Below are 12,542 nucleotides of genomic sequence, written 5' to 3'. Positions count from 1 at the left end.
AAAAAGGAATCTATGCAGTTTTCTAGTTCAATCGGACATCATTGAGGCGGTGCGGTGTTTGAATATTGATTTTATAATCTTTTAGGTGAAAATGGGCAGTCCTGTTCCATTTTTTTCAAAAATTTCTTCACAATGATTTAGTTGGACCCTAAAATCCCTGCCATCTTATTATTTGCTCTGCTCTCAAGCCAAGTTCGTTTGGAAAATTCGATCAAAAATGCCCATTTGTGTATGTGTGGGTAGTCACCATCCTAGCTTGAGTCTTGCTCTGCATGCGGCTCCACTTAACAGTACGCTAAAATTTCGTTACCATTCTGCATTCAGCATACCGCTGCACAGTGGGGCCGTTCCGGTTAAAACCTCCAAAATTTATTGTCGATTTTCATACCTTTTATATTTTTTTTTTCTAAATGTACATTACCTAAATCTGTCTTCGCCAAATTTTTGAACCGTGAACCGAATTTATCTCGCTTTAATAGGCACTACAATGATGATTTAACAACACATATAGACGTCTCTAATAGAAAATCATCTCAGGAATTCAAAGGCGTATTTCGATTTGAGAAATAATGATTATTAAAAAAGTTACTGTCGTACCGCTCTGAGGGCATGCTTTCCGACATCCTTTTCGACGCCATTTTTCTCGGAACGTCTGTTTCCGCTTAAACGAATTTTAAACACGTCCGTTCGCAAATGAATTATTTTCCGAAAGAACGAAAATATTTCCAAAGCCTACTTTTACAGGTGACTCGTTTTTCCGTTCTTCCCGTTATACCCATGCTCTCTCTCCTAGAGTTTCTCTCACGGTCATTCCGTTCGCACACTCTCATCTAGCACTCACATCCATGGCAACCGTCGTACCACGAAAAGTACCGTTTTCACATTTGGTATCCCACCCTGCTTCTCAGGGTTGTTTATCGACTGAACAGTTGCCTTCACTCATCAAAGACAGAGTCAACTTCAAGAGTCATGTACAGCGGAAGTCTTTTTATAATTTTTGTTCGTTTCGTTATTATAATAATACAGTAATTTGTACGTGCTCTTTTTTTCGATAGTTTTACTTTTCCTTAATTACATCTATATATCCGCTACAATATTCCCCTTCTGTACTCTCTTTCCTAAAACCCTTTGGCGTTTGTGTCAATACAAATCTGAATACTTCTGGTATTTAGTTTTTTTTTAATATATAATACTATATCGCTCTACCGGACACTAGCGCAAACTATCGCTCACCGATTTATTACAACGAAGCATGCCCCTACTGATCTGTCACTTTATGAGCGACCTGTTGGGTGCCTTTATCTGAGCATGTCCCTGCTCAGTAATGACATTACGAAAGTCTCACACAAAAGCACCTATTCCTTATACTACTGCGTAATTCTAATGAGAACTATCTGTAGACAAGTAGACTTTAGCGGTATAGTTTCAATATTAGGTCACAATAACAAATTTAGTGCTCTCTGCAATTGTTTTGTTACGAAGGAATTATAACAAACCGTCTCGTTTATACTTATGTTATAAGGAAATTTCTTTATTCGATGCTGGTTGCCTTCACACTACAAAACGCAGGTGTTACAGTTGCTTAGCGACCTTTGAATTCGGTGCCAAAACTGATTATCGGAGCTGTTTAGTAAAAATATGGGATGCGATTTGTAGTAGCAAAGCTACCTCGTATCGAATGTTAACAAAGAATACCAACAGTGGCTGTGGGGCTTTTTTTCAGAGTGGAGTACGGGATTCAACGAAATACGTTGAGATGGATGGTTAACTTTAATGGATTTTCCTGCCGAATATGGAATTAGAGCGAATTAGAAACCGGTTGAATGCGAATCAAACAAATTGCAACAATATCGCATACGCGTGTGGTAGATTAATCTCATTTTCCAAAGAAAGAGCTGATTAATACAGAAATTTACTTGGTGTTTATTGTTATTTGAAATGCATTTATGCTATTTAGTGATATATACGATAAACAAATTTATTATCAAATCTCAACGGCTTCTTAAGTTCGCTTCTAGAACGAAGAATTCGCTCAGTTAGCTGAGGACCCACCTCATCAGGAAATTCCGTCATACCCGTCTGCGAAGATGTTTGTGTGGGATCGTCTGGTATAGCATCGAGTTGCTCACTGCTTGTAGGATTCATTTCCTCTGTAAATGGGGCCAGTTTTACATCGTGGACGTTACGAGCATATTGTATTCCGTTTCCACTCATTACCACTATTTTTGCGCCTTGCCTGGCAATAACTGTATATCGTTCCGGTGAGAATGAAGCGTCAGTTTTCGATTTCCGTTGTTTATGTAGGAGAACAATATCGCCAATTTTTATAGCGGACTGCCTTGCTCCTCTAATCATGTCCGCATGCTTTTTGCTAGCAAGTTTTGCTTCCGAATCCCTTTCTCTCAAATCAATTCTATCCAACTCTTTTCCGATATTCTCCTTCCAGAGGCTTGGGAATGTTCCTCGAAACCTCCACCCTACCATCAGCTCAAACGGCGTAACCTTCAGCCTTGCATGAGGCACAAGAGTATTGTGATTATGCACAAATCGTTGAAGGGCTGACCGCCAATTATTTCCATCAATTCGAGCCGCCGCCAGGGCTTTAATAATCCCTTGATTTTGCCGCTCTACCACACCGTTCGATTGCGGACTTAAGGGAATAGCTTTACGAACTTTTACGCCCTTCTCTTCCCAGAAGTTACAAAAGTTTGTACTCCATTCGTTATCGAGCACTCAGTCGAGATAGAAGTCTTTTGTCATCGGTCCGTACACTCTATAGCGACAAATAGTGTTAATCCGCGTTCAAGGTTATTGGCACACTCTACGCCTAGTTGAGGTTTCATTATTTTTCCCTTCTTTTGTGTTTCTGTTTCTGAGTACCGTTAGCCGGTCAGTGAAGTGAAGCAGTGTTCTTTTAGTAAGCCGTCTGGATACCGTTACATACACAAGCTAAGTATTAGTTTTCGTTTCCCCTTCTTGGTTGTCTTAATAACGTGCACTGGGCAATAGGCCCGTGCAAAAATGACTTCCCCTGACGGCGGTTCATCTCAAGGTGAGATGGACGTCGAAATAAAATCGGCTCCCCGGCTCAAGGTATATCCGAGCTCGGCCACCGGGCCATTTGTGATCTTCTTCCGGACCAAAGAAAAAAAGTGTTTGAATCTGTTGCAGATTTCTCGAGTTCTGACGGATCGGTATTCGGCCGTGACAGAAATATCGAAAATTCGCCCTGATAAGCTTCGGGTGGTGGTTAACAGTTCTACTCAGGCAAACGATATTGCTGGCTACGAGCCCTTTACGAAGGAGTACCGGGTTTATATTCCAGCTAGCAGGGTTGAAGTCAGTGGGGTCGTTTCCGATTCGAGTCTGAATTGCGAGGACCTGCTAAAATATGGGACTGGCTGTTTCAAAGACCCCATGCTTAAGCCAGTGAAGATACTGGAATGCAAACGTTTGCATTCAGCATCAGTCGCAGCTGACGGCAAGAAAATATACGTCAACTCAGATTCTTATCGGGTGACCTTCGCCGGCTCTGCTTTGCCCAATTACCTCCTCTTTGACAAGGTTCGTCTACCTGTTCGCCTCTTTGTGCCGCGGGTCATGAACTGTACTAATTGCAAACAATTGGGACACACAGCCTCCCACTGTAGCAATAAAGCCCGCTGTGGGAAATGCGGTGGGAATCATGCGGATGATTCCTGTGGTAGAGATGTCGAAAAGTGTCTCTACTGTGGGGGAAACCCACATGATCTCCCTTCATGTCCCGCGTACAAACAGCGCGAGGAAAATCTTAAGCGTTCCCTTCAGGGACGCTCTAAGCGATCTTTTGCAGAAATGCTTAAGATAGCTACGCCACCTGTCTCTACGAACATCTTTACCAACTTGTCTACTGACGAAGGCGACTGTGATGAACCCCAGGAGGGAACATCTTCTGCTGTGCCTAGAAGTAGTAGAAAAAGGAAGAACATTTCTTCTTCCAAGCTTCGTCGTAAAGGCCAGAAGGTGTCTCTTCATGGTCCCCCTAAAATAACTACTCAAGGAAGTACTGGTGCAAAACCGAAGCAAGTCGCTCCCGGTCTCAGTAACCTGAGCTCAGAAAAGGAGTTCCCAGCACTTCCAGGAACATCAAAAACCCCAAGTGTTCCCATATCTCAGCCAGAGAAAGAAAACAGTGCTGGCTTAATAAATTTCTCTGACATTGTGGACCGTATTCTTACAGCGTTAAACATTTCTGACCCCCTTAAAAGTATCTTGATAAGCTTTCTCCCCGCAGTAAAAACATTTTTGATGCAGTTCACTGCGAAATGGCCCCTTCTTTCAGCGATTGTATCCTTCGATGGCTAATTCATCGAACGAGGTCAAGGATTTAATCACTGTTCTACAGTGGAATTGCAGAAGCATTATCCCGAAAATCGATTCGTTTAAAATCTTACTAAATAATTTGAAATGCGATGCATTTGCCCTATGCGAGACATGGCTCACTTCAGAAATAACCCTACACTTCCACGATTTTAATATTATTCGCTTGGATCGAGAAGACTCTTACGGAGGAGTACTTTTGGGGATCAAAAAGTGCTATTCTTTCAATCGGATCGACCTCCCCTCGACACCAGGCATTGAAGTTGTCGCTTGCCAAACCAGAATTAAAGGCAAAGACCTTTGCATTGCTTCCACCTACATCCCCCCTAGAGCCTCAGTTAGCCACCGACGGCTTTGCGATATTGCGGAACTCCTCCCCGCACCGAGGCTAGTTTTAGGTGACTTCAACTCCCACGGCACGGCATGGGGTTGCCTTCATGACGATAATCGATCTACCCTACTCCATGAGCTTTGCGACAACTTCAATATGACCATTTTGAATACGGGTGAAATGACACGGATTCCTGCCCCTCCAGCGCGTCCGAGCGCCTTAGACCTGTCCCTCTGCTCGACATCGCTGCGGTTAGATTGCATGTGGAAGGTAGTCTCTGATCCCCACGGCAGCGACCATCTGCCAATCGTAATTAATATTGCTAACGGTTCAGGGCCACCGAATACAATCAATGTTTCGTATGACCTCACACGAAATATTGATTGGAAGAGCTACGCGTCCGCGATATCCGAAAAAGTAGAATCGACACAAGAGCTTCCTCCGGAGGAAGAGTACGGGTTCCTGGCTGGCTTGATTCTCGATACCGCGATTCAAGCTCAGACTAAACGCGTACCGGACGCGAATTCACGCGGGCGTCCTCCCAATCCATGGTGGGACAAAGAGTGCTCAGACGTGTACGCGGAGAAGGCCGCTGTGTATAAGACCTTCCGGGACGACGGGCTGCCAGCTAGCTACCTACAGTACGCGATGGCGGAAACGCGCATGAAGAGTTTGATAAAAGCTAAAAAACGTAGCTACTGGCGCCGGTTCGTCGACGGACTAACGAGAGAAACATCGATGAGCACTCTTTGGAGTACGGCCCGACGCTTACGAAACCGAAACAGTACTAATGAGAGCGTGGAATATTCAAACCGTTGGATATTCGATTTTGCCAAGAAGGTTTGTCCGGATTCCGCCCCGGCACAGAAGATCTACCGCGCCGCGTCCCCTCACAATAACGCGAACGAAACACCGTTTTCGATGGTGGAGTTCTCACTTGCTCTCTTGTCATGTAACAATAAAGCCCCAGGGCCAGACAGAATCAAATTTAACTTGTTAAAGAATCTGCCAGACTCTGCCAAGAGACGCTTGTTGAATTTATTTAATAAGTTTCTTGAGGATAATATTGTCCCTCATGACTGGAGGCAAGTGAAGGTCATCGCCATTCAAAAACCAGAAAAACCAGCCTCCGACCACAACTCGAATCGACCGATTGCGATGCTGTCCTGTATCCGAAAGTTGTTCGAGAAAATGATCTTGTTTCGCCTCGATAATTGGGTTGAAGCAAATGGCTTACTGTCAGATACACAATTTGGCTTCCGCAAAGGCAAAGGGACGAACGATTGTCTTGCGTTGCTCTCAACAGAAATTCAAATGGCTTATGCTAGCAAAGAGCAGATGGCATCAGTTTTCCTAGATATAAAGGGGGCTTTTGACTCAGTTTCTATCAAAATTCTTTCTGAGAAGCTGCACCAGCATGGTCTTTCACCGACTCTAAACAACTTTTTGCTAAACTTGCTGTCTGAAAAACATATGCATTTTTCGCATGGTGATTTATCGACATCACGAATTAGCTACATGGGTCTTCCCCAGGGCTCATGTCTAAGCCCCCTTCTCTATAACTTTTACGTGAATGACATTGACGAATGTCTTGTCAATTCCTGCACGCTAAGGCAGCTTGCAGATGACGGTGTGGTCTCTATTACAGGTCCCAAAGCCGTCGATCTGCAAGGACCATTGCAAGATACCTTGGACAATTTGTCTGCTTGGGCCCTCCAGCTAGGTATCGAGTTCTCCACGGAGAAAACTGAGCTAGTCGTATTTTCAAGGAAGCGTGAACCAGCGCAACTACAGCTTCAATTAATGGGTTAAACTATTGCTCAGGTTTCAACTTTCAAATATCTCGGGGTCTGGTTCGACTCTAAAGGAACCTGGGGATGTCACATTAGGTATCTGAAACAGAAGTGCCAGCAAAGGATCAACTTTCTCCGTACAATAACCGGAACATGGTGGGGTGCCCACCCAGGAGACCTGATCAGGCTGTACCAAACAACAATATTGTCGGTGATGGAGTACGGGAGTTTCTGTTTCCGCTCCGCTGCGAACATACATTTCATCAAACTAGAGCGAATCCAATATTGTTGTTTGCGTATTGCTTTGGGTTGCATGCACTCGACCCATACGATGAGTCTCGAAGTGCTGGCGGGCGTCCTTCCGCTGAAAAATCGATTTTGGGAACTCTCATATCGATTGCTCATCCGATGCGATATCTTGAACCCGTTAGTAATTGCAAATTTCGAAAGGCTTGTCGAGCTCAATTCTCAAACCCGATTTATGTCCTTGTACTTCGATTACATGGCACAAAATATCAATCCTTCTTCATACTATCCCAACCGTGTCAATCTCTTTCATGCTTCTGATTCAACTGTATTCTTCGACACATCCATGAAAGACGAGATTCGTGGAATCCCGGATCACATACGTCCGCAAGTGATCCCAAGCATCTTTCATAGTAAATTTCGAGAAGTCGACTGCAACAAGATGTTTTACACCGACGGGTCAAGCCTCGACGGCTCCACTGGCTTCGGTATATTCAATCAAAACCTCACCGCCTCATTCAAACTCAATGATCCTGCTTCAGTTTACGTCGCAGAACTTGCTGCTATTCAGTATACCCTTGGGATCATTGATACTTTGCCCACCGATCATTACTTTATTGTCTCGGATAGCCTCAGCTCAATCGAGGCTCTCCGTTCAATGAAACCTAGAAAGCACATTCCATATTTTCTGGGGAAAATCTGGGAGCGCCTGCGTGCTTTGTCTGTAAGATCGTACAAGATTACCTTAGTTTGGGTTCCCTCGCATTGCTCCATTCCAGGTAATGAAGAAGCGGACTCTTTAGCTAAGGCGGGCGCTTTACAAGGTGACATATATGAAAGACCAATTAGCTTCAGCGAATTTTTCAGTATCACTCATCAGAGAACCCTCGAAAGTTGGCAAACTTCATGGAGCAATGGTGAACTGGGAAGGTGGCTACATTCGATAATCCCTAAGGTATCGACGAAACCTTGGTTCAGAGGGATGGATGTGGGTCGGGATTTCATTCGCGTGATGTCTCGGCTCATGTCCAATCACTACACGCTGGACGCACATCTCCGGCGTATTGGGCTCGTGGATAGCGGTATCTGCGCTTGTGGCAACGGTTATCACGAAATCGAACATGTTGTCTGGGCATGCGCCGAGTACTGTTCTGCCAGATCTCAACTATTCGATTCCCTTCGGGCCCGAGGAAGATCACCCAATGTCCCGGTTCGAGATGTACTAGCAAGCCGCGATATTCTCTACATGTCCCTTATATACACGTTCCTCAAAACCATCAATATCCAAATTTAAATGCCCCTATCTTTTCTCTTATTATTCCCAGAAGTGCCCTCTTCCGCCTACCGTACCCCAACGATGGTTTGATACGACTCCAAGACGAGACAAAACATCTGTCGAATGAACCAACATCACGAGATCTACAGTACAACATCACACACGCAGCGCGGTGTGTTCCCGATCCGTATCTGAGCCGTACTACGAAATCGTCTGGAGGAACCCCTGCCGGCTCGAGGAAAACCGCCCGGCGTCCCAATACTTGATACATCCGTTCGAATCTGTAATCCTGGTCGTTGATTCCTGATGCCGGAAACTGAAAGTTTATATCCCCCCCCCTGTTCAGCCTTGTCCACCCTCTCTCCCATGTCTCTGATACACAGATGTATGACTTCACCCCTTCTCCCCTTGAATATCTTCCCAAAACTTATGTGCCCCCTATCTTCTAGTGTTAGTTGATCAATCCGTTCGAATCTGTAATCCTGGCCGTTAATTCCTGATGCCGGAAACTGAAAGTTTATATCTAACCCCCCCCCCCCCCCCTTCAGCCTTGTCCGCTCTCCCTCCCATGTCTCTGATACACAGATGTATGACTTCACCCCCTTCTCCCCTTGAATATATTCCCAAAACTTAAGTGCTTAGTTTTAGTTGATCAATATTTAATCTCGTTAAGAAATGCCCAACAGTACCACTAGTTTAAAATAGCCCTAATTAATTCCCCTTAATCTTGAACCACTCTTTCTAGTTATTTCTAGTTAATAAGCTTGTAAAATGTTCCGCTTAGTTAATAATTAATTTCTCCTACAATCTCCCTTCTAAAAATCATAAAGTGAATTACTATACAAAGAACACACAAAATTACCCGTCCCCCAAATCTTACGAATATTATATTATACACTCTTTTATATGTATAAGTTAGCGGTAAAGTTTTTTTTTTTAGTTTCATTATATAAAACAAAATAATATTGAAATGTGTAACCCCCTAGTTTTAAGAAATTCAAAATGTAAAACAATGAAAAAATGGCACCTTTAAGCTAACGCATACGTGCCTTATCAAATAAACAAATTGAAAAAAAAAAAAAAGTTTGTACTCTGAAATGGCGGACCGTTGTCGCTTTGCAAAATCTTTGGGCAACCCCAGAGCTTGAAAATATCGCAAAGAGCGGCATTCGTACTTTCAGCGTTCAAATTGTGCATCTCGATTACATGCAGGTATCGTGAGTACGTATCCGTAACTACCAGAAACTTCTCTGAACCAAAACCCGTTGCTGTTAAGAAATCTATTTGAAGAATTTCCCATGGGCCCTCTGGCAATTCGCGAGATGATAACGGAAGTGGGGGATTTCTTCTGGATAGTAACGTACAAGTTTAGCAGCTTTTAACAAAATTTTCCGTGTCCTTTGCCATCCCTGGCCACCAGAAAAATTCTCGCATAATCCTCTTCATAGCGACCTCCCCCGCATGTCCTCCATGAGCTGACTGTAGAGCTTTTTCGCGTAATGTTTGTGGAAGTACGATTGTCTCGTTTTTGAATATTAAGGAACCGAGGTAATGCAGATCCTTTTTCTGGCACTCAAACCGCCGCAAGCTGCGTGGCCATGTATCGAACTTCAACGCCAAGCACAAGTTTTGCATTTCCTCGTCCGTCTCCGCCTGTTTTTCAATTTCGTCTAGCGTAATGTTCATGCCCCCGTCCAGAGCATACAGAAGATGATTCTCATTCTCGATCTCAAAGGGTTCTGCTTCCTGAGAACACTGGATCAACCGGGAAAGAACATCCGCGATGTTATCCTTGCTAGCAACTCTTTTTATAGAGAAATCGTACGCTTGCAGTCTTAGTGACCATGCTTCGGCTCTCGAGATGGCTCTCTTCCCAATTCTATGCTGACAATTATATATGAATTCGTTCGCGGTTGCATCTGTCCTCACAGTAAATGGGTGACCCGTTAGATAAAACGAAAATCGCTCCACTCCCCAGACAACTGCTAGGGCCTCTCTGTGCGTTTGGGGGTATTTTTGTTCCGTTGTTGTCAGACTTTTGGAAGCACATGCGACGATTCTGGGTACGTTTGCGCTATTGAACTGTGCCAGAACTGCTCCCAAGCCAACAGGAGACGCATCTACAAACAGTTCCGTTTTATCAGTGGTGCTGAAATATCCCAAAGTCTTGATCCGGTTCAACGTTTCGTTCTGTAGCCTTACAAACTCCATTTCCTCTTTGTTTGTCCAATAAAACTTTTCGGCGCTGGCCAACGTACGCAAATGCGAAGTCTCCGTGGCACGGTGTAGTAAGAAGCGATCGACGAAGGTTATTAGTCCGAGAAAGCTCTTTACTTCCGAACAGTTTTCTGGTCTCCGAAAATTTTTGATGGCGCTCAACTTTTCGTCTTCGATTTGCCATCCATCAGGAGTCAAAACGAACCCCAAAAACGGAAGACTTTGGCTTTTAAACACACATTTAGATTTGTTGATATGCACGTCATGTTCCTTTAGACGGTCCAATACTGCCGACAAATTGACATCGTGTTCTTCTTCGGTCTCTCCAAATATCAAGATATCGTCAAGATAATTTTTGACACCTTTACAGCCTCCTAGAATCTTCCTCTGAAGCACTTCTTGGAAGATATCTGGGGCGTTACAAAGACCGAACGGCAATCTGACGCAACGGAACATTCCAAATTCAGTCATGAAATTCGTCAAATGGCGGCTGTTTTCATGGAGCTCAATATGAAAGAAAGCATTGCTAAGATCTATGGTTGAAAACCATTTAGCTCCTTTCAAATCCGCCAAGATTTTTTCTAGTGTGGGCATTGCAAAAGGAGTACGAAGGATGTACTGATTTGGCCCTCGAAGATCAATCACCAATCGAAAATCCTCTTTGCCTTTAGGGATTACCAGCATGGATGAGCAAAATGAATGGTCCATCTCGTCTGTTATTTTTTCGATAATGTTAGCCGCCACCAATTGCTGCAATCTCTCTTCAACTCGTGGTTTCACGGCTATTGGAATGTTGAAAAATATATTCCTACAAGGAGGCTTCGTTTCGTCATACCGGATTATAACCGGTGGGATATTGAATTTTGGAAAAGCTTTCTCGGAACATATGGTCGCAATATCGACACAATAGTGCTGTGATTCTCTTGAGGCATCCGTATATGCCTGTACCTGAAGCCCTAACAGTAGAATACAGTAGCGTGTCGCCGTTGGTCTACCGAGTAATGATCGCGACTCCTTCACAATATAAAATTTCTCCAATAACACCGGCCTATCTTCCGACACAAACAAAAAAGCTTCAAACATCCCTATTACTGGTATCTGTCCAGAAACAGCATAAGCTTTCAGAGTTTGATCTGACCCGTATTGCATGTTATGCAAACCCTTTTTGTAATCCTCGTTCTCGATTATCTTCTTGAACGACTGCTCGGTAATCGTGTTAACTTGTGCCCCCGAGTCTATAAGAAATTCACAAGGAAATCCCGACACTAAAGCCTTTATCACTCCATCATCTCGACCATGTGCTAGCTGCGCAACCATGGAAGTAGTAAGGTCGTGTATTTGGGGAACGTTAACCTGTCAAAGCAAACATTTTCAACTTAGATTTTTTTTCTCTTTATTTTATTTATTTTTTTTTTTTTAACTCGATTCAATTATTGAAATATTGTCAGAAAGAATATTTAACATCTGTTTCCATGTTTTTTTTTATTTAGAATTCAATTATCTGATAAGTTTAGTTTAACAAATTATGAGTTATTATTCTACTTCATTATTTCATAATTGCATGAGTACTGTTCAAGATGTATCACTTACGGTATCTGGAATGATCTGATCTTCAAGTTTGTCCTCCTCTTTCGTGCTCACAGCGGAAATTTCTGACAGCTTTTGATCTCTCACGCGTTCACCTTGTTGCTGCATAGATTTCTCTCGTACAAATGAGCGACATGCACGTTGTAGGTGTCCTTTCACACCACAATTCCGACAGATTTTATCCATGGCGAAACAATTAGTCGATTTGTGATACAAGCTATTGCACCTAAAGCATCGTTGCGGAATCGAACTGTTTGATCCTCTCCAATTCGTATTTCGAGCGTACACAGCTCCACCCCTGGGAGTGTGTTGGGTATCATACCTACCACGACCCGGTCTTCCACTGTAGCGTGGATAAGCCTCTGCTTCGGCTACACGTGCAATCGTTACCTGATTCTGATCACCATGCTTTTTGTTGAAATATTCCTCGTTCAACCGAATCGCCTCAATTTCACGAACTTCATCTACTAGGTCCGTAAATGTTCCCTTTCTGCTTAGTAGTTTAAGGGCAGCCGTACGTACTTCTCGGTTATGTGCATGCTCTGCCACTGTACTAACAATCTCTTCGAATTCCTTATCTGCGACAAACTCACACAATCTGGCCGTTGCGCCAACCCGCATAATAAATGACAGATCATTTTCGTCGTGTTTCTGCTCCATTAAAGCTAATCTTCTTCTTTGCAGCATGACGTCCGATCCAGAAGTGAAATACGCCTTCAAACGAAACATCGCA

This window comes from Topomyia yanbarensis, chromosome 3 (genome assembly GCF_030247195.1).
Source record: "Topomyia yanbarensis strain Yona2022 chromosome 3, ASM3024719v1, whole genome shotgun sequence".
Classification (NCBI taxonomy): domain Eukaryota; kingdom Metazoa; phylum Arthropoda; class Insecta; order Diptera; family Culicidae; genus Topomyia; species Topomyia yanbarensis.
The sequence above is the reverse complement of the archived record's forward strand: the minus strand, read 5'-3'. Positions refer to the sequence as shown.